The 21,626-nt window shown below is 48.4% G+C and overlaps 2 long non-coding RNA genes across 3 annotated transcripts; both read right to left on the reverse strand.

The window, feature by feature from the left end:
• Positions 1-485: 485 nt before the first annotated feature.
• On the reverse strand, positions 486-8,288 carry LOC128625867 (uncharacterized). The gene is made up of 5 exons (XR_008389712.1): positions 7,621-8,288; positions 6,114-6,238; positions 5,318-5,463; positions 4,343-4,707; positions 486-570 (listed from the first exon to the last, which is right to left on the reverse strand). It is a non-coding gene; the product is annotated as an uncharacterized LOC128625867 (long non-coding RNA).
• A 5,863-nt stretch (positions 8,289-14,151) lies between these two features.
• LOC119051657 (uncharacterized) lies at positions 14,152-20,916 on the reverse strand. 2 transcript variants are annotated; one of them, XR_008389718.1, is made up of 4 exons: positions 20,786-20,916; positions 17,681-17,746; positions 15,837-16,084; positions 14,152-14,912 (listed from the first exon to the last, which is right to left on the reverse strand). It is a non-coding gene; the product is annotated as an uncharacterized LOC119051657 (long non-coding RNA). The 2 variants fall into 2 exon arrangements; XR_008389717.1 differs by lacking the exon at positions 20,786-20,916 and adding an exon at positions 18,538-18,631.
• Positions 20,917-21,626: the final 710 nt, after the last annotated feature.

The raw sequence follows: 21,626 nt of genomic DNA on the forward strand, positions 1-21,626 counted from the left end.
AAGGAGACTTGACTTGGGGGTGAACAGACAGTGCAATATACACATGAGGTTCTATGCAACTGTGCTGCTGAAAACCAAATCCTTGTGTGAACCAGGGGGCACCCCAGTGAGATAAATCACAAATAAATAAAAGGTGGGGCCTTTGAGGGGAGAGCCCTTGTGAATAGGATGCACACCCAGTTGAAAGACACCCCTACTAGACTTACTGGGGAGATCACTCTGTAACCTTAAAATGTCTAACCACTACACAGTGCACCTGATCTAAAACTAGATGTCAACTCTAATTGAAAAAACTTAGATTATTAAAAATACATAGACATATAATGCAGAGTGACCTTTAAAAAGTATAAATCAGATCATGTCAGTGTCGTGTCTAAAGGCCTTGCTGGCTCCAGCAGCCGTCAGCAGTGCAGACGGACCCACTGCTGGGACAGACTCACACACCTGGGAGAGAAGTGGCCCATCTCCTTCCCCCGGGGCCTCTGTCCTGTCCAGGTGGCCTCTCGTGCTGGTGCAGGCAGAGCTGGGCTGCCCTGAGAGGGGGCTAAGCGTTCACTCGGCTGCTTCGTTCTAGAGTGGGAGCAGACACAGAACAAAATTTTAAAAACCCTTCATGATTCCAACAGCATTTTTACCCCACGCAAGGGATCCTTAGCCGCCCACCCACCCCCCCTCCCATGCACCCCAGCCCGCCTGGCTCACCCAGCCCTGGGGGACAGGCTGGGAGGAGACTGCCCGGGCAGCCGGTTACCACGCATCTGCTCGGACATCTGAACACAACTGCACTTCTCTTAAGAAGCAAATGGAGGGAGGCATCTGCCAGGATCCGCCACATACGAGGGGACTACCTCTTCATGACACAGTGACAGGGTCACAGCCCCATGACCCCAGCATGCTCTCACCCCACCACCACATCCAAGGGACTCAGGATTCACCCGCAGCTGGAAGCAGCTCCCTGGCCTCTGAGAACCCAGGGACCCTCTGCAGAACCCTTCCACACGGCTGCTCTCACGTGACTGCGGGGCCTGGACTGCTGAAGTGCGGGCATGTGGACTACTTGGACTTTTTAATTCCACTCTGGCAGAGAAAGCCAGGCCTGGGCCTCACGTCCTTCACTGCTGCCGCTGCCGCTGCTGTGAGGAACAGCGTGGAGGTTCCCCCAGAACACAACAAAAACCCCAGAACTAAAGAACTGAAGGCGCATCTGGAAGAGATGCGTGCACGGCCTTGTTCACAGTGGCGTTGCTCACAGTGGCAAAAACGTGGACGCAACTCAAGGGTTCCACTGACAGGTGAATGAGTAAACACAATGTGGCGGATGGATAAAATAGAATATTATTCCTCCTTAAAGGAAGGACATCTCGAGAGATCCAATATGGCAGAGGAGCAATTGCATATCACGCTTGCCTCCTTTCAGGACCAAAATGCAGTTACAATTAAAACAGAGAGCCAGTCACCAGAACAACCAACTGAAGACCAGCTGAAGAGAAGTCTTATAACCAAGGATTTCAAGAGGCCGCCACAGGGAGGCCGGTCGGAAGTGCAGAGACACGAAAAGGGGACACGCCCCACAGCTCCCGGCTCCCAGCTGTCCTGCCCCAGTGACCTTGGCCTCCCAACAGAGTCTTGGACTGACTCAGGGCCCTCAGGACCCACACAAGGGACGTTCCTGGAGCACCCGACTCAGGCGATCAGGAGACTGTACCACTGGGTCCCACGGGACACCCACACCATGAGGCCGCACTGCCAACACTGGGGGATCGTGGCAGATCTACCTAATACACAGAAACAAACACAGAGAGTCGGCCAAAGCGGGGACACAGAGCAGCAGCCCCAAGTGGAAAACAGAAGGAATCTCCAGAGAAACAGCCAAATGCAGTGCACGCCGGAACTCAACCAGAGAGAGTCCACAGCAACAGAGCCCAAGGATACTCCCAAAACTGACGGGAAGAGCGGACGCAATTAGGGCTGAAACAAAGAGATAGTAAGCATGAAAAAAGGACAGAGAAGCAGTAAAAAAAAATAAGTTAGAAGTGAAGAACATAACATCTGAAATGAATATAGTAGAAGGAATAAGTGGTTGGATGAAGGAGAGGATCAAACCAGCGATTTGGAAGTCAAGATGGCAGGAAACACAACCAGAACAGAGAAAAATATTTAAAAAATGAAAACAGTTGAAGAGACCTGCGGGACGACATGAGGTGTAACAACACCCACATCACAGCAGCACCAGGGGAGGAAGAGGAAGAGACGGGACAGACACCTATTGGAGGTGATCATGACTAAACACTTCCCTACCCTGGCTCTGGCCAGGTGGGCCAGCTCGTTGGAGGGTCTTCCACAAAGCTGATGGGTTGGGTCCCCAGTTGGGGCTCACACAGGAGGCAACCGATCCATGTTCTTCTCTCCCCGTTCTTCTCTGTAAGCATGTCTTCAAGTAAGGAAAAAAAAAAGCCCTGGCTGGTTTGGCTCAGTGGACTCAGTGCCAGCCTGTGGACCCAAAGGTCACTGGTTCAATTCCCAGTCAAGGCACATGCCTGGGTTGGGGGCCAGGTCCACAGTTGGGGACATGCAACAGGCAACTGATGGATGTGTCTCTTGCACATCAATGTTTCTCCTCTTCTTTTCCTCTCTCCCTCCCTCTTGCTCTTAAAATAAGTACAGAAAATATATTTTTTTAACTCCCTAATCTGGAGAAGGAAAAAGATACACAAGGCCAAAAGCACAGAGAGTCCCAAACAAGTGAACCCAAAGAGGCTCCCACCAAGACACATCATATTTAAGGGAACAAACATTAAAGACACAGAGAATCTTAAGAGCAGCAAGAGACACAGCCCTACCTACAGGGCGGCTCCTGTAAGTCTGTCAGCTGATTTCTCAGCAGACGTTTCAGGCAAGAAGGGTTGGCCCATAATAGTCCAAGGGATGAAAAGCAAGGACCTCCAACCAAGACTACTCCACCCAGCAAGGCTGTCATTTAACACTGAAGGAGACTTGCCTTGGCTGGGAGCTCAGTTGGTTAGAGTGTCGTGCCACTATGACAAGGTTGCAGGTCTCATCCCTGTTCAGGGCACATACCAGAAGCAACTAATGAATGCATCAATACGTGGAACAACAGATTGATGTTTCTCTCTCTCTCTCCCTTCTCTCTATCTAAATCACTTAAAAGAAAAAGAAAAAAAACACAGAACCCAAATAAAATCAGACATGAAAGAGAAGTAACAACCAACTCCACAGAAATACAAAGCCATATAAAGAAACAGTACAAACAACTACAAGCCAACACAGTGGATAATCTGGACAAAATGGGTTAAGTCCTTGAAACACACCACCTTTCCAACTGAATCGGGAAGAAGTGGAAGTTCTGAATAGACCAACTCAATAGACCAATGAATAAAATTGAAGTAGTAACAAGAAGCAAAAGTCCTGAACCAGATGGCTTCACAGGTGAATTCTACCAAACACTCAAAGAAGTCTTTGAACTAACACCTGTCTTTCTCAAACTATTCCAAGAAACTCCAGAGGAGGGAAGACTCCCAAGCTGCTTTTACAAGGCTAGCATTGTGCTAATTCCAAAACCAGATAAAGACACGACAAAGAAAGAAAATTATAGGCAATATCCCTGATGAGCACAGACGCTCAAATTCTCAGCAAAATTTGAGCCAACCAGATCCAGCAACATGTATAAGATTCTACACCACAATCAAGTGGACTTAACAAAAGCTCCTTGCAGTCCAAGGATGCAAGGTTGGTGTGATATCCACAAATCAATAACTGTGATACACCATATGAACAAAATGAAGGGTGAAAATCACCTGATCATATTGACAGATGAAGGAAGAGCATTTGATAAAATTGAGCACTTCTGACAAAGAACTCTCAGCAACGGGGATGAAGGGGACACACCTCAACACAAAGGCCACTTAGGACAACCTCATGACCAACATCATACTCAGCAGGAAACAGCTGAAAGCATCTCCCTTAAGACTGGGGGCAAGACAGGGATGCCTGCACTCACCACCCTCATCCAGCACAGCGCTGGGGTCCTCGTGGCAGCAGCCGGACAAGGGGACAAGGGCATCCACATCGCAAAGGAGGAAGTGACACTGTCACTATTTGCAGGTTCTGTACACCGAGACCCTCAAGGTTCCACCAAATGCTCCTAGAACTGACATGAATCCGGTAAAGTAGCAGGACACAAAATAAACACCCAGAAATCACTTGCATTTTCAATGCGCCAACAACGAACCACCAGAAAGGGTGGTTCTCTTAGTTAAGAGAACAATCCCATTTACAGCTGCATCAAAAAAAAAAAAAAAAACACCCTAGGAGTAAACTTTACCGAGTACGTTAAAGACCTTCTGGGTACCTCGGCTGGGTCGTGAAGGATGTCAAGGAGCAGTGCCTGTGAGTGATGCTCCTCAAGGATGTGCAATGATCTGGCGGCACCGTCGGTGGAATGAGTGCTTTTTAATCATCGGCAGATCACAGCTGCAGACGCGATACTTATACTGTCCAGGTAAGGGGTGATTAATAATTTTCCTCTATGTACTTGGCAGAAGGGTGCTCAGAATGAGGTAATGATGATACCTCATCTTCATAGGCGCTCTCCTTCCACAGGTGGCTTCGATTTATCTTCCAACGTGGCAGAGAAGAGGGACAAGCAATGCTGGTGGGTGGAATCGACACACCCCATTCAGCTGGGGGCTAAACGAAGATGAGGGACACAAAGTGACTCATCAAAAGTCTGACACTTACTCAGCAGTCAAGCCAGGGAGAGTCGAATTGCCCATCAGAGACTCTGCCCATGAAAGTCATAACGGTAAGTTGTCCTAACGAACTTTTCAGCATTTGAACTCAGTGAAATCTACTTGGTCCTTGTGTCCCACGATTTGGGCCAGGGAGCCACCACGGCTCATCCTCTCCACACAGGGACTCAGGGACCCAGGGCTTCTCTGCTGTGTGGTTCCTCCAAGTGCCCCGGAGGCTTGCTGTCCCTCCGAATTCAGCTGGCAAGGAGCACAGACCAGTGGTGTGCAGGACAGACGGACAGGTGGTGTCGGGAAGGCCTGGGAGGAGCCACGACAGCTGGTCCCGCCTCTGTCCAGACCTGAACTGCCTGGTGAGAGGGGCTCAGACACAGAGCAGCACGGACAGGGTGCTTCTGGGCGCCGGGACGGCACGCCCACCTTCCGGTCCCGGTGCGTGTGCAGCCAACTCCGTGCACCCTCTTCAGGAAGAGCAACCAGAGAAGAAAATAAAACTGAGTCATGCCAATCAACACAGCACTTCAGAGGACTGTGAGTAAAGACAATACCTGATTTGTGCACAGCAGAAAGTCAACCTGCTGTCCACTCACTCTCTTCCTCCCCTGTGTTCCTTTAAAGAGACCACATCGTTCTGAAGCCACCAGCATGGAGCAAGTCCAGAGCCAGCCGCCCCCTCACTGATGACAACCAAGAGCTCGGGACAGAACAGAGAAGCCGGTGTCCACGGATTCTAGAGCGAAGCAGCAGCTTGCAGACTGGGGATGGAAGTCAGGACTGGACGAGTGACCAGCATGGCAGTGACCTGGTGGGTCCCCGCCTGCATCTAAGCTCTGTCCTGAAGGAGGTGAGTGTCAGCACTGCTCCATGAGCAGGGTGGGAAGGACGCAGAAAGGACTGGACAGGAGCCTGTCAGAGCCACAGTGGGGGCTGCTGGGCACCCCTTCCCCCTCCTCCTCTCCTGGCCCTGCTGCTGCCCCTGAAGGTGCAGCCATGGCCAGGGAAGAAGCTCCTGAAATGCAAAGGAAAAACCCTGTCTCTGGCGAGGACCTCATAAAATGGGCTTTGTGCTACACAATTTGGTGGAACCCTGCCTATTTTCTCTCTTTTTTCCTCTTGCCAGTTAGCCCTATAAACCACCCAGTTCTGTGAAGGGTCCACGCAGTGCATGGGGAGATTCTGAAAGAAACCAGAGCTTCCCACTAAAGAACAGGGAAGGTGGCAGAATCCAGGACAAGATGTGCTGACGGTGAGCTGGGGCTATGAGAGCGCACCCTGGAGGCCACCTCGGGCTCTGCGCCACGCTGGTGCTGAGGTCAGCCCTGCAGACACTGAGACAGGACTCACAGACTTAATAGGTGGTGTCACCCTCTGCTGTGTAGTGGTGAGGAGACAGACTACACAACCCCGTTTGGAAAGGAGAAAGGGCAGCACATCCATAGGCAGCTTCATCCGAAGTTCGGAGGGAGAATCTGATTGAATGTGAACAGGCACAGAGGTCAAGCAGAAGAACGCCAGAGTCCTGGAGCCCGGACTGCAGCCCCACCCCACCCCGCCCTGCCCTGGATTTTAGATTGGAGAACAAGCTCATTTTGGCAAATAAATTGATTTTTCTTTTGTGCTTTCAGTTTTTCCTGTTGCCTATGTTATGGACTAAATTTCTTGTCTGAAAAGTAAACATAAGCAAGTGAAGAGCAGCTCTCAGGGAGCCCCCCGTCTGCTAGGGAAGTGCTGATCCAGCAGGTGCACAGGCCCAGCCTGACCTCAGCGCCAGGGAGACCAGGCGCAGTTTGGTGCCCCTCAGTGGGTGTGCCTGGTGGGGTCGGGCTGTGCCTGCCGATGGCCCAGCAGTCCTCCCGGTTCTGATGGAAAACGTGGAGACACCATGACCAAATCCACGATACAACCAGGGCATGGCACCTGATTTTAAGTCACACGGGATACACTTTGTTGCCGTTGGGGGCAAGTGGTGGGTGTGAGTAACAGGCCGTAACCAGGAACTGGCCCGCCCAAATGCTGTGCCTTCCATGACACATGAGACAGTTCACCGTCGAATCCCACTCAGGACTAGGGCGTCAGGACTAACGCCTGCGGGGCCGTATGGTCCCTTCTCTGCCCGTGGTCCCAGTCACCCTACTGGATGTTGTACCTACTTCTACAGACCACCTCACCTGCCAGAGGTGGGCAGGACGCAGAGACAGGGAAAGAGAAGCAGGGAGGTCTCCCCTCCGCAGGAGACCTGGACAGCCGAGCATGTGCTGGGGAGAGAGTCCGCGCCATCTGAGGCATTTAGAGTGTGGCACATGTGACCACCAGGGCACAAAAACCTCCTACTCCTCCGAGGTTTGCTGGCCTCCGCTCCCCCTCCGTGAGACCCCTGCTGTATACACTGGTCACTTTGTGGGTAAAACCGTCACGCGCCTACGGGGGTAGGAAGTACCAGACAAAATGAGCTCAAATTCAAGGAAAAATAATAACCATCCTCACAGGTGTGTTTGGGAAGTCAGCCCACCTCTGACTACACACAGGTCTCACTTGAGAACATTTGAACACTATCACTTCATAGGAATTCCTTTGACTTTATCACCCTTACCCCTGCCTGCTGTCAAACAACCAGAGAAATACGCCCGGTCTTCACCGTGGGGCACTTCCCTGGGGGTACTAGAGTGGGAGCCAAACCTGAGGAACTGCAGGGACAGGCAGGAGGCAGCCCCCTGGTACCGGACGGCCCCGGGTGTGAGGGACTAAATGCTTTCATTAAGAGACCCTCCACCCTGCCCAGTGCCACCCTGATGTCCTCTACCACAGTCGCTGAATTTATCGTTGCTGGCACTTTAAGTGGACTGCAGCTTACCTCGAGCTGTGAATTCAGCAGAATTTCACTCCATTCACCCCCACTCTGCTCTGCATATTCAGGTCTATTCTTCAGCTGGTTCCAAGGCCGAGAATCAGAATTCTTTCTTTTATAACGAGAAAAAAATTACTTTATCCACAGAGCAAAAGAGAATAAATGAGAATTCTGTTTCACCTCCAGAAGGGACAGACAAGGGGGAAGGTACTGATTTACATACATGAACAGTTTATGTTATGCCGGGTGCTGGTTCTGTGATTATACTTTTAAAGTTAGGAAACACTTTGGCCCCTGGGATGGCCAGGGACAGGCTCAGCCAATGGAAATCTCCAGAGTGTTCACTCGGCTGCCTCGCACAGAGCAGAGGAACATACCTGAAGTTGATGTTTTATTGAACCACTTTATTGGCTTTTTCTGAGTCTTGGGCATAATCACCAACATCACTGGTGAACATTTTGATAATTTTTCGATTTCCAGGGCGGTGGGTACCCTAACCCCAGCGTGCTCAGGAGTCAAGGGCACCCACGGGAACAGCCTTTCAAAGAGGTGCCATTTCCTGAGGTTCTGGGTGCAGCGCAGCTCTGTTCTCTCCCCACCAATCACAACAGTCAGCCTGACAGCAGCATTATACACGGAGGTACTATTATCGCTGCTGTACACATGAAGACACAGGCAGGCAGAGGGCGAGTCCCAGTCAGGCAGAAACCCAACCAGCGGACTCGGCCCCAAGGTCTCCCTGAACTGCAGGCAAACGGATCACACCAAGACCCTGAGGGGAGGCGGAGCAACCCCCCAACGATGCCAAACTTGCTCACACACTGAGGTCTTCTCTCCTCTCCCTCCCGTCCCTCTAGGACTCTAACTCAATACAGAGATAATAGTGCTTTTTTTGATTATTGTATGTGTCTTTAGAGGGAAAAGAGGGAGGTAAAGAGAAACATTGCCCTGTGTGTGGCTCACCTGCTGAGAGCTGGCCTGCAGAAGCAAGGGGAGCTTGCAACCCACTCAGGCACAGGCCTTGGGACAAGCCAAGTCCCTGGTTGGCAGGCAAAGGAACCACTGCTCTCCCTCTGGTTCGCCGGCCCTTCTCCACAAAAACAAGGATAAAGATATAGATTTTGCATGATGGCACATAGGTGTCAAACAGAACATCTCTCTGAAGGCTGGCCTGTTGGCTACTCTGGCCACTGGGTGGGGACAGTGTGAAGGAGAGGTTCGAAGAGCTGGACAGGAGGGTGGCTGGCCCAGCAGCACCACCACAGCTTGCGCCCTGTGCCTCCAAGACGCACCCTCGTTGTGCGTCACCATCTTCGGTGGTGAGTTAAGTGGCCAGGCTCCTGTCCAGATCCCCACAGGTGACTGCCTCGGGGTACCTGTAACGGACCCGGCCTGTGCTGCAGCATCCCTTCCACAACCACAGTGTGCCCTTGGCCCCCTTGAACTTTTACATCCTCTCCCTTCCCTTAACAACAATACAGTTGAAGTTTAAATAAAGCAGCAACCAACACTCTTTCTTCCGTTTGGTCACAGCCAACCTGTTGAACATTTCACAGGGAGCACACTGTTAACAGTTCCAAAGCAGGAGGCAGGAAGGTCGCATGGATTTGTCCCTGCAGCAGGAGGACGATGCGGCCTGACTGTCATGAAGACAGAGAGCTCTGGGCTGCGGGGCCCAGCAGCTCAGTACCCTCTGACTCTCTGCAGCTGCCACTGAAATGGGGTCTGTGCTGGGCTCCGGGAGCACCCGCGTCCCCCAGACTCCTGCACAGCAGCTGAGCTTGTCTTACTCAGCCTGGGCCTGGGCTCCAAGGTCAGCCCTGGATCCTTCCAGAGGCTGCGGGCGGGAGTCTCATGTGCTGTAGGGGCGTGAGGAGCTGGGAGGAGGGGCAGAGACCTCAGCCTCCCTTCTCTGGCCGCCTCCCAGAGGCCCCAGGAGGCTCTGGGGTTCCCAGACTCAGGTTCTGACCCCTGGATGTGAACACCCTTGCTGACACCCTCCTCCGCTGTTTTAAACAAACATCTTAAATCACTAGACTGGGAGTCCTTCCCGAGAGGACAAGGTTTCATTGGCTTGCTATCCCTAGTACTTCCCATACACCTGAAGCCCAATATGCTGAAGGAATAGCTTCAAATACTACTTGGCCGTGACCCCGTGGGACAGGGCACACACGGTCTATAAAACTCATCCTATAACATGTTAGTAGATTCTGTTTAACGTTTCTTAGTTAACTATCCCATCACCCATCTAAAGCCTCAGCCAAAAACAAAGATTGCTCAACACACTGCATACAGTGGGCACGTGATTTACTTTGCGTGTCTGCCAAAATCTGTAGCAGTGGGCACTGACTACATCGGTCCCTGATGCAAGTCAAAACATTACAGGGTAGAGGTGTTTCTTGTTTTAATGTCCAAAATAACGGGAACACTATGTACACCAAGGGCCTCCACGTAAAATAGTAGGTAAAATTAGGTATCACTTCAGTTTTAAAACCGTAACAATATGAATTTTAGGACTGAAGCTGTCTCTTGGTGAACTGCCTAACCTCAGGATGGAGCAAACACTGCATTTAGGTATTTCAGCTTCACAAACCATTGGAGTGAGTTAAATATTTTATTTATTTATTAAACTTTGAGGGCAGAAGATACAGCCACATTTTAATGTTTACAAAGAAGTTGATTTTTACCCAAAGAAAACTGGCTTTTCATACCTGGGAAGTTACTTGTTCAATTTGAGTCAAAGTGACAGCATGTGCTACACATCTGTATTTCTGAGTTTATGAAACAGATATTTGATACCAAATACAAAGAACACACAATTGATATTTTAAAGATAATGCTAAATTTACTATTTTAGACACACTCTTTCTCTCTAAAAGTCTATAAAATCACCTTTAATTACTAACCTGTTCCTCACCCTCAATATAGTCAATGAAAATCACAATTGGATTAGAGTCTGAGGTTTAAAAAGAAAAAGTAAGACATTTACTAAAGTTTCCTTTATTTTTCAGCTTCTTAGCCAATCCCTAGTCAATCATGGTCCAGATGTTTTTCTTAACAGAACCTACACACATCATTATAATTCAAAAAGCATAGTCTAATGTTAAAATAATAGTGGAACCACTGGTTCACTTTGAATTCAACAGCTTTCCAGTTTTGTTATAGAAAATAATTTTTTTTAAATGTGTTTGTGCCCTGGCTGGTGTAGCTCAGTGGATTGAGTGCAGGGCTATGAACCAAACAAGGGCATGTGCCTGGGTTGGAGGCCAGTTTCCAGCAGGGGACGCACAAAAGGCAACCATACATTGATATTTCTCTCTCTCCTTCCCTTCTCCTCTAAAGATAAATTAATAAAACCTTTTTTAAAAAATGTTTAAAACATGTGTTTGTGTGATTATGTGCCTCAATCCATAAATCCACTACTGCAGCCCACTGTTTGGATAAATACAGAGATTCAAAGAAGAAAGTGACCCCAGCTAATTCTCTTCTCAGTATTTTTAAAACAATGTCTCTGCATTAAGGGAGTGTGCCCACTACAAATTATACCAATAGTTACTATTTACCTAGCCCCTCCTATGGACGGGCATGGGTGCTGGTCACTTCGCATATATGCTTTTCTTTACTCCTCAGAGAACCCCTGCAAGAAAGATATTATCTCCACCTCACAGATGAGAAAACAAAGACAGAAAGAAGATACAAAGCTGCAAAGTGGCAGAGCCTGCGTTGGTCCACTTGGAAGTTCATGCGCGTTATATTAAGCTACAGTGTCTTGAGTTCCTCAAAGATGTACTAAAGTTTTGTTTAGGTTTCCCAAGCAGAACTATTTCTCTGAGACCAGTACAACTGTTTGTAGTAATAAGCTATCTGCACCATCAATTAATGCAGTCTTGCCAAAAGGATAGGACTGACAAGGAGTAAACAATTCTTGTATCAGGGGACTATCAGAAAATGCAGAGTTAACTCAACACACAGGCACTCCGGCTGATCTTTTCCGCATCACACAAAAGTTCTAATAGGGATAATTAGCCCCGAGTTTTTCCATATTCATTTTAGTGGTATTAGATACACATTCCACCCTGCTACTTGTTGAAATATAGTCACCTCGTGCCAAAAAAAGAAAAAAAAAGAAAAATCATATTACAAAAAAGCCAAACAAAATAAATGTACACTTTAGGCAACACTCATCTCTTTTCCTCCAAGCTCTACTCCTTCCTGTTTCTCCAGCAGCACAGCAGTCACATGACGCCTATTCGCCCAAGAAGGGAGCTGGGTCTGGAAACCAGTCCCAGGACCACAAGTGCTGGGCAGCTGGCCCCAGGGAGGGAGGGGTCTCGGTGGGCTCCGAGGCCGAAGAGCTGCTGCCCTCTGTTTTCTGAACAGGCCACGCTCACCCTGAGGACCAGCCCCTGCCCCCTGAGACTGAGCCAGGGCAACTCCGGGCGTTAAAGGGCGATGAGACTCTTTCCCTCTGATTTCTTCCCTAACCAAACAAACCACCATAACTGAACAGTCACCCTTGGGTTGCGCATGGGTTCCCTGGGCGAATTCCCTCCCAGACGTCCACTCCCGGGCCTGGAATAAGTTCCGTCCTTGCCCAGTCCCCTCTGCCCTTCCACAGAACCCCCCCCCCCCCCCCCCACGCCACACACCCCGTTTGTCAAGGCGGTTAATTCTCTGCGGACTACAGATCCTCTTGTCCCTCACCGCCCCCTCTTGAGACCTGGAAAAGCAGAGACCCCCACTTAATACAAGAGGGTTGGCGGGGCGCTGCTGCAGATGGGCTGGGATTCTGTTCCCGGCGCCCAGCGGTCAGCGCAGCAGCAGCCACCAACGAACCTGACCTCAGTGTCCGGGAACAAGTCCTGCTGGTTCAAGGGACCAACTACCGGCTCGCTGAGTCCCACCCTTTGGGAGAGCGCTGACCTGGAGTTAACCCTCCCGCTGCCACCGCTGTCACCGAGCAAGCCCCGAGGAAATGCCAATCCCCCAAGCACTTTGAATAGGCGACCAGCCCAAGCTCGCCCTTCTCGAGCCCCCCACTCACATCTCCCGAGCCCGACCTACGCGGGGCTTTTCAGCCAAAAGGAACGAACCCTTCAGCTGCCGACCGCTACTACCAACACACGTGGCCCGCTCCACGCCCCAGAATCCCAGGGCGCGAGGGGAGGGGCCCCACCTGGCCATCGCGGGAGCAGGACGGCTGCACGGGGCTGACGCCAGCAGTTCTCACCTTGATGACGCGGGACACCAAGGAAGGCTGCCTGGCCCAGCCCTGCAGCCCCACCTCCTCCCTCCAGAAGGGCCCGAGGCACCAGTCCAGCAGGCGCCGGAGGACACCAACATGAAGGCTGACCAGCGGTGGTTTCTGCACCACCTGGTCTGGCTCCGATGCCCCGCGGCTCCTTGGGCACGAGGCCAACAGACGCCGCAGCCAGGAGCCTGAGGGGTTCCCAGGACAAGCCCTCTTATCGTGCTGTCCACCACCCAGCTCTGCTCCCAGGGAAACAGCCGGAGGGCCAGGTGTTCCTGCCGCCTACAACGCCACCTGCTGAGGCTTCTGCGAAGGACCTTGTGCCAGTGGGGATCCCGGGCTCCTTTCTACCAGACCTTCCTTCGCTCTTTAGTGTTGGTTAAGTCATTCTTCCCACCGTGTTTATTGACTGTCTGTCTACTCCGTGCAGAAAGACGTCAAGACTGGGCAAGGGGGGAGGCTGGGGAGAATCGGCATAAAAATCCCTGTTCTGCATTTATGGTAATAGCAAAAGATGAAAGCCACAAGTGTTTATGAGTAGGTGGTTGATTAAATCAACTATATAGTATGTCCCTACGAAGCAATACAAAGCACTGTAACAAAGATGAAGTTCTCTATAAAGTGATATGGAATAATGTCCAGGAAATAGTTTCAAGGAAACAATGCTAGGTGCAGCCTATGTATATAATGATATTTTTGGTGTAAGTACGAAAATAAGACTATATGTGTACATATATATGCACATATGTATATATTTGCATAAAAAATACCGGAGGACTGATCAAAATAGTGACTTACGGAGGTAGGGAAGACTGGATAGCCAGAGGCAGGAATGGAAATGAGACTTCTCTAGGTACATTTTAATATCATTTTGACTTTCAACCATGTAAATGATTGCCTGTTCAAAAGTTTAACCTAATTTAAAAGTCAACAACAATATCTGCAAGGCTTTCAAATTTAACTAAATCCCTGCTTGTGAAGGTTACATTCTAGTGAGGAGACATGTCATATAATAAACAAATAAAAGACATACTGCCTTGCCTTGGCTGGTGTGGCTCAGTGGACTCAGCACTAACCTGGCAACCAAAGGGCAGCTGGTTCCATTTCCAGTCAGGCACATGCCTGGGTCGCTGGCCAGGTCCCCAGTAGGTAGCGTACAAGAGGCAACCGCACATCGATGTTTCTCTCCCCCTCTTCCTCCCTTTCCCTCTCTTTAAAAATAAATAAAAATAAAAACTTTTTCTACAATTTTATTTATTTAGTTTTAGAGAGAGGGGAAGGGAGAGAGGAAGAGAGGGAGAGAAACATCAATGTGTGGTTGCCTTTCATACGCTCCCAACCAGGGACCTGGCCCACAACTCAGGCATGTGCCCTGACTGGGAATTGAACTGGTGATCCATTGGTTCGCAGCCCATGCTCAATCCCCTGAGCTACACCAGCCAGGGCAAAATAAAATCTTTTTTAAAAAGAAAAGATGTACTGCCTTTATGGGTTGGCTTGTGCAAGCCCTCCCCCCAAAACAGAGAAATCTTATAGTCCTAACCCCAGTACCTTCCAAAGCAACCTTGTTCAGAAATAGAGCCATTGCAGATGTAATCAGTGAGGGTGGTCCTACTGGAGTAGGGTGGGCCCTCCATCCAAAATGACTGGTGTCCTTGTAACAAGAGGACAAGAGATACAGACCCAGGAGGGAAGAGGGCAGAGCCATTCTGGAGGATTTGCCAGCAAACTGCCAGGAACTGGGGGAGAGTCATAGAACAGGCTCTCTCAGAGCCTCAGAAGGAATCAACCTCGCCAACACCTTGACATTGGATGTCTAGCCTCCAGGACTCTGAAACAATCCATTTGTAGGGCTTTAAGCCACCCAGTCTGTGGTCCTTGGTTGCAGTAGCCCTAGCAAACCAATACACAGGGAAGGAGCAGAAGCAGTGAAGGGTGAAGAGGCTATTGTGTTAGTTTGAGGGAGTGACGGTTGTAGTTTGAGACTTGACTGTACTGTTCACCTTCCACAAGGTGGAAACCAACCCACTGTTCCCAACTTCTTTCCCTGGGGGAGAAATGACAACATGTGAATCAATATATACAACTGGGTGGTGACAGGTTTTCAGCTTCTCTTAAGGTCTGAGTGAGCCAAGACACATGGGTATTTCCAGCTTCCTTTATGTGGGGTGGGTTTTCCCTTCCCAGGGCCTTGCACTGAGTTGCTCCCTAGTCTACTTCCTACCAGTCAAGGTTTACAGGGTTGCACATGGGTATTGGGACTCCGTGACACTGGGGAAACTGCCATGTCCCACATCCCCACTCTCTCCCCGATCTTCCTCCCGCTGTCCTTCAAGTAAGTAAGTTAGAATGACGGGTTCTCAACTTGGGCTTGGGGGATGTTCCTGCGTTTAGCTTTGTCAGGCCCCGCCTGCATTCTGCTTTCTCCTGCACATTCCCCTGTGGGCACTGGCTCATTTCATGGGTCAGCAGCTCCTTTTGCCCCACTCCCCTCTAGAAGCCTGAACACCAATGTGGTCTCTAGCCTCCCTAATGGGAAATGTGTTATTAAGCCGCTCCCTGATGGGCATCAGTTTCCCACTGTGTGCTTTCCTATCATGGAGGCAAACCTTGGCTTCCTCCTCCTTTGATGCCTTAACAAGCTTTAGTAATGGAACTAAATTGGGCCTCTGATTAAGCTTAGATTAGAGGGTTTCACAAAGAGTAGCCATTGGCCACATCTGGTCCAAGAGGAACTTAGAAATTCTCATTTCCTGCGTCTTCTATCCTTGGCCAGTGCTCTCTGTACCAAAGGTGCCAGTAATCTCAACATTTAATAACAGTTACCATCAGGAGCTGGAAGGTACTGCTTATGGTGACCCTAGAGAAGAGGCTCTCTTGCAGGCAGGACAGAAAAAGGTCAACTCTGAATACCTCATTCCCAACCACCCAGTTTATCAGTCAGAGCTGGTCCAGATTTCTCCCTAGTTACCTTTATCAACAAGGTTGTGATGGGTTCAGACTTTCCTTTCTCCATCTCCAGCAACTCATGGGAAGCTGCATTTAGGAATGACATCCCGGCAAACCTCAAGTATCTTTGTGTTGGTCTGAAGATTAAGACAGGAGGCCAGGAGCCCTGGCTGGTGTGGCTCAGTGGACAGAGTGTCAGCCTGGGAACTGAAGGGTCGCATGAGAGGCACCCACACATGGATGTTTCTCTCTTTTTCTCTCCCTTGCCCTCTGTAAAAATAAATAAATAAAATGTTTTAAAAAAGACAGGAGGACAGTGAAAATTTCTGTAGTTTCAGAACATACATATTTAATAAAATTTAAGCCATTCATGAAAAAAAATTAATAAGAAAAAAATCTCGTAAAGCCAGGAATGAAACTTTCTTAACTTGGTAAAAATACCTACAAACAAACTCTATAATAAGTATAATATCTTAGAGTGAGACATTAAGACCATTAAAAAAAAAAACTAAGGTCATCTGTTATTACTTCTTCATTCCCCAACATTTTATTGTAGGTCCTAGCCAGCATGGTAAAATAAGGGTAAAAAAGTATAAGGATTAGAAAGAAAAATGTCACTATTTGAAGATGATATGATTTCTAAAACCCAAGAAAATCTATGAAGTATTAGAATCAATAAGAGAATTTATCAAGGTTTGTATGTATGAAATCCATATATGAAAGTCAACTGTGTTTTTATACATCAGCATCAAAGAGTTGATTATAATATTTCAAAAGCTACAATTCACAAAAACATGAACACTTAAGGTACTAATGAATAAATATATTCTTTGCACATTTAAAAAAGAAAATGTGTGTCAGCTCCTTATGGATAAAAGTATAAAGTTTAGTGCAAGGCATTGACAAAGTGGGTGTGGAAGTTGATATCAGTTCCCCTCAACATTGTCTCTGCATTCAAAGCAATTCCATTCAAATGCCCAAAAAGGACTTGTTTTGGTGAAACTTACCAAACTAATTCTGGAATTTACATGGTTTATTAGAGGATCAAGTTTACCACAGACAATTTTGGAGACGACAAGGGACTAGTGTTGCTGCACCAGCTACCAGGACTAACAAAGCTCTAGAAACTAAAGTGTCAGAGAATTGTCACAGGGATGGACAAGCAAATGGGACAGAATAGTGAGCCCCAGATAGACAGGCATAGGTGGGAAATTGATACATGACAGAGAGGCATTATAAAACCACAGGAAAAACGATGGACTTATTTTTAATAATTGGGATAAAATGATTAGATATACATAGGAAAAAGAACTATGCATGAAAATGACTTTTTGTTAAGAAGATAAGAGTACATCTTTATGGCCTTAATGTAGAAAACCAGCTTTTCCCACCTAAAACCACCTAAATAATAAAGTAAATCATTACAAATGTTTTTGACTATTTCAAAATGTAAAAGTTCTATATACAAAGAAGTCTAAAAACATTAAGAGAGAAACTAGGGCGGGAGATAGTTTTGCCAGGCATATGACTAACAACTATTTGGGCCAAATAGAAAGACCTCAATAATCCACAAGAGAAGTCAAACAACCTGATATAAGAAGGGGCCAAATATATGAACAAGTAATTCCCAGAGAGGAATACGTGACCACCCTCCACAAAGACGAAAAGACCCTCCAGCTCTCTGGTCACCAGGGACACAATGATCGAAGTAACACTGAAGTACCACTTCTCTCCTTTCTGATTGGTGAACACAAAGTCTGACAACACCTGGTTAGGTGCGGAGACGTGGACACTCTGATGCCAGGCTGCTAGGAGTGTCAATGAAGGGACATTTGGTAGTATCTATAAACTTGGAGTTGCAAATACCTTTTGATGTTGCAGTTCCACTTCTAGGTGTACGTCCCAGAGAAACCCTCACGTGTGCTCCTGGAGCTATGTAAAAAGATATTAATAAAAGCACTGTTAATAACGCCAAAAAAGGAAATAACCTACATGTCCATGCAGAAAGATTAAATTATGTTACGTTGATACAACGGGATGCTATTAAGATGGATGAACTAAATTAACACATATCACTATGGAAAAATCTATAAACCAACGCAGGAGTGTCACAGTTCAGATTCCTAGGAAAACAGATTCTAATGGTCTGAGATTTGCATGCGGGATGCTTTTGGGGAAGGGCTCTCCAAGCTAATGCTTGTGAGGGATGGGTGTTGGCTGCACCCAGAAAATCTGAACCGAAGCCTTAGCCAGCCCCACAGTCACCCCCCGCCCCCAGAGCTGGCACGGCCCCGCTGAGATGTCCTAGTTGTCCAAGGGCTCTGGGCATCATCTGCACTGAGTCCACCAGTCTCAGATGCCAAACAACCTAATGCAAGAACCTAACAACATTACAGGTTCTAACTGATTCTCACTGATTCTAAAAATCTATATAAGAACCTTTTTTTTCTAGCTGTTTCTGGTCTTTATGCTTTGTCCAAAAGGCAAGCACCATGAGCATAGTCCCCTGTGGTTTCTTCGGCAAAGTATTTCTACCCATAACATAAACCTAACTTCATGGTGAAGGCCAAGACAGTGAGAGCACCCTCCCTGCTCCTACATTCCTCTGTTCTTATCTGGCTTGATATGCTGCAATTTGGAATGACTTCTCCCTTCAGCTGAGGCTTGTTCTCTGGAGAGGGTGTGCCTCCTGCCGAGGAGGGCCTTCCCAAATGGCCACCTACTGGCAAGGACTGTGGGGGTTGCCTCTCTCCACCTCCATTCCAGTTCCTTCTTCTGGTGAGCACAGTGGGAAAGCTAGCAACTGCATTTTCCAGACTCTCAGAGCTCCACATGCTAATTCAGCTCTGTCTTGTAGATGTTTTTTCAGGAGACCTGGCAGGCAGAAATGAGGAGAAAGTCATCTTCCTGCCACTTGTAGGACATTTCTTGCTGCATGTGGGACTGGGAAGATGAGAGTTTTCTGAGCATCTGCCTTCTAGTGTCCATCCACTGGCTTCCTCATTCCGGTGTGGTCACTGCCACAGCAGCGGTGGGACCTGAATCCCAGCAGGCTCTAGTGGTGGCCTCAGAGGTACCTCACCTGGTCAGTAAGAGGCACCCGGTGGTCATGTTACAGAACAGACCCAAGGCGGGGTGTATGCTATACTATTACTAAAAGGACCCCCGTTTTTTCTCCGGGGGTCCCCCCCACTAGATTTGCTATGCCCACCACCAGAGGAAAGATGTCTCTCAATGCCAGAGATTTGTGAAAAGGAAAGGAATTATTTATTTAAAAGCTATACAGACTTAGAGTAGTGAGTTAATGTCTTCATTAAAATACTAAAGTCTTTTAGAATAGCCACAGATGCACAGTCGTTCCTTCTCCCTCTGCCCTAGTCTGGGGTAACATATCTCAGGAAAAGAAGTAGATGTCTGTGATTCAGGCTCCCGGCACCATCAGCTGTGTCGCCACTGCCTGATCTCCAGTTAATCCAAAGCCATGTGACTCCTTCTCATGGCCCACCAGCAAGAGTCCTTTCACCTGTTTGCTTCCAGGCAAGGTCTCTCCTGCTTCCTAAGCCACATGGCAAAAGGGACCACCCCAAAGCTGCAGGGTCCCCACTCTGCCAAAGCTTCATAGTTCTCCCTCTACTGCCACAGCCTCGTGGTCCTGACCCAGTATGGCTGCCGCACCTGGGTTTAAATCCCCTGGCCAGTCTTCCTCTGCAGCCCCATTTCCAATTCCTCCCACAATCAGTTACACCTGCCAGCATCCCCGAATTTATCGAGCTTTACTGGGCTGCCACAGTAAGTCCAGGCAGGCATGGCCCCATGTCATGGAGCCAATCATCTCTGAGTTCTCACACAGGCACTGCAACCAGGGGGAGTTGCCTCCCAGTTACATCTTGGGTGGAAATCACTCCCATCCCCCTGGCTCCAAGCATGGTCACAGCTATTTAACATATCTATGAAATCAGTTAAAGGTTATAGATATGTTAAACAATTCAATCATTCCAGAGGTTAGCTGCACAGCTGTTGCTGTACAAAACAGCTCTGAATGGCCCTGCTCCATGTGTCCCCTCAGCTCAGACTGGTGGGGGTGAGGACATCATATATATATTTTTCTCTAATATTTCCTGGACACCTCGAGTTCTGGACCCCATTACAAATCCCTGTTTGGGCCCCCCTCTTGGCTGCACCCTGTTACAGTCACTCCAGACTAAAGCCCACACCTCCTCCCTTTCCATTGGTTTTGTAAGCATCTCCTGTCCTGGGCTGCATTCCCTCCTGCATAAAACACCTACCGTGGCTTTCTATTTCCCACACTGAAACTTTTCTGATAGGATGGCTTCCTTAACAACATATACAACAATACTAATAATGGTAATAAGAATGGTAAAGGCAATCAGGGTGGCAACTAACATTTACTGAGTGCCTGCCTCGTTCCAGGCACTGTTCTAAGTATTTTGCATGTATTAACTCATTTACTCCTTCAACAACCTTATGAGTTAAGGACTCTTAGTAACCCCATTTGACAGATGGAGAAACTGAGATGCAGAAAGGTTACCCACGGTCACACACCCAGGAAGTAGTAGCAGAGGATTGGAACCTGGGCAGTCCCATCATTAAAGCTGCAAGAATAACAGCAACCAGGAAGGTTGTGTGTCTGTCTTCCTTAGACATCTTTTCTATTTCTCCCATCTGTCCCTAGGAGTCCTTGTTCCCTCACTGTCCTTAAAATTCTAAAAGTACTTGATGTGTTCCTAGTAGAGAACCAATAATATCTGATTATAGGAGATGCAACCCCATTGCTGTGGCTCATATCTAGTCTCTCCTCTGAGTTTGCATTGCAAAACCAGCTCAGGAAGTTCCAGAGAGGGCCTTCCCAAGATCAGGTCTAAATTGGGCAACAGGAAAATGTGTTTATTGACCTCGGGAAGAAACCATCAAGTTTTTAAGTGCCCCAGAAATCTCCAGAATGTAACATACCCCAATGCGAGCAAATGTCGGAAGCCTTCAGGAGTTTAAGATGGAACCTTATTGGCCAAAGTTTCAAAGTTTTACCTGCGCAGGGGCGAACTCTCGGGGTGCCTCCGGAGACACACGAGTGCCAAAATGGCTGCAAATGAGAGTCGCGCCTAACGCTTACAGGCTAGGGTTCTTATAGAGGTGAGCAAGCAAGCAACTTCCAGAAGCAGAAGGTGGCAGTTAGCTATTGGCTCAGGGGCTATACTAAGGTGCGTGATCTGACCAAGGACTGGTTACTAGAGCTCGTGGACAGCTCGTGATAGTATGGCTGATTGGCTCTTAAACCTCATGCTGTGGTTGTGGTCTTTTTACCACCCCTCCCCCCCCTTGGTGTTCCAGGAGCTGACTTAACACAACCAGCTCTGTACCTCCTTTAAGTGCACCCTGTCCTTATGGTCGAGCGAGCAGCTAAAATTGAGCACAATCACTTCCTCATTTCCCTGGCTCCTTCACAGAACAGGCCAGGTCTGGGTTTAACCTAGGGGTTGAGGTCCATTTGAGGGTAAATTGGTAGCAGGCATCTCAGGTGAAACATTTCCTTCTTAGTCCTGTGTCTTTGCCTCGGGCATCCAGGGGCAGAGAGGACACTGGCCATCTTAACTGCCTTCCATCACCAACATGCCTGAGTGCAGCAGCGCTTAGGTTCTGAATTTGTGGGGGTGGGGCACGGAGGACTGGCGGCAGGTAAGGGGAACCTAGTCAAGGTTTGAATTTCGGCTTAGATTTAGGCCCTGGTGGAAGGCCCAACAATATCTGGATTGAAAAGTACAGGGGCAAAAAGTAGGCTTACAGTTGTTTGTAT

Source organism: Artibeus jamaicensis, unplaced genomic scaffold (genome assembly GCF_021234435.1).
Source record: "Artibeus jamaicensis isolate MK-2021 breed Jamaican fruit bat unplaced genomic scaffold, CSHL_Jam_final scaffold_1019, whole genome shotgun sequence".
Taxonomy (NCBI): Eukaryota; Metazoa; Chordata; class Mammalia; order Chiroptera; family Phyllostomidae; genus Artibeus; species Artibeus jamaicensis.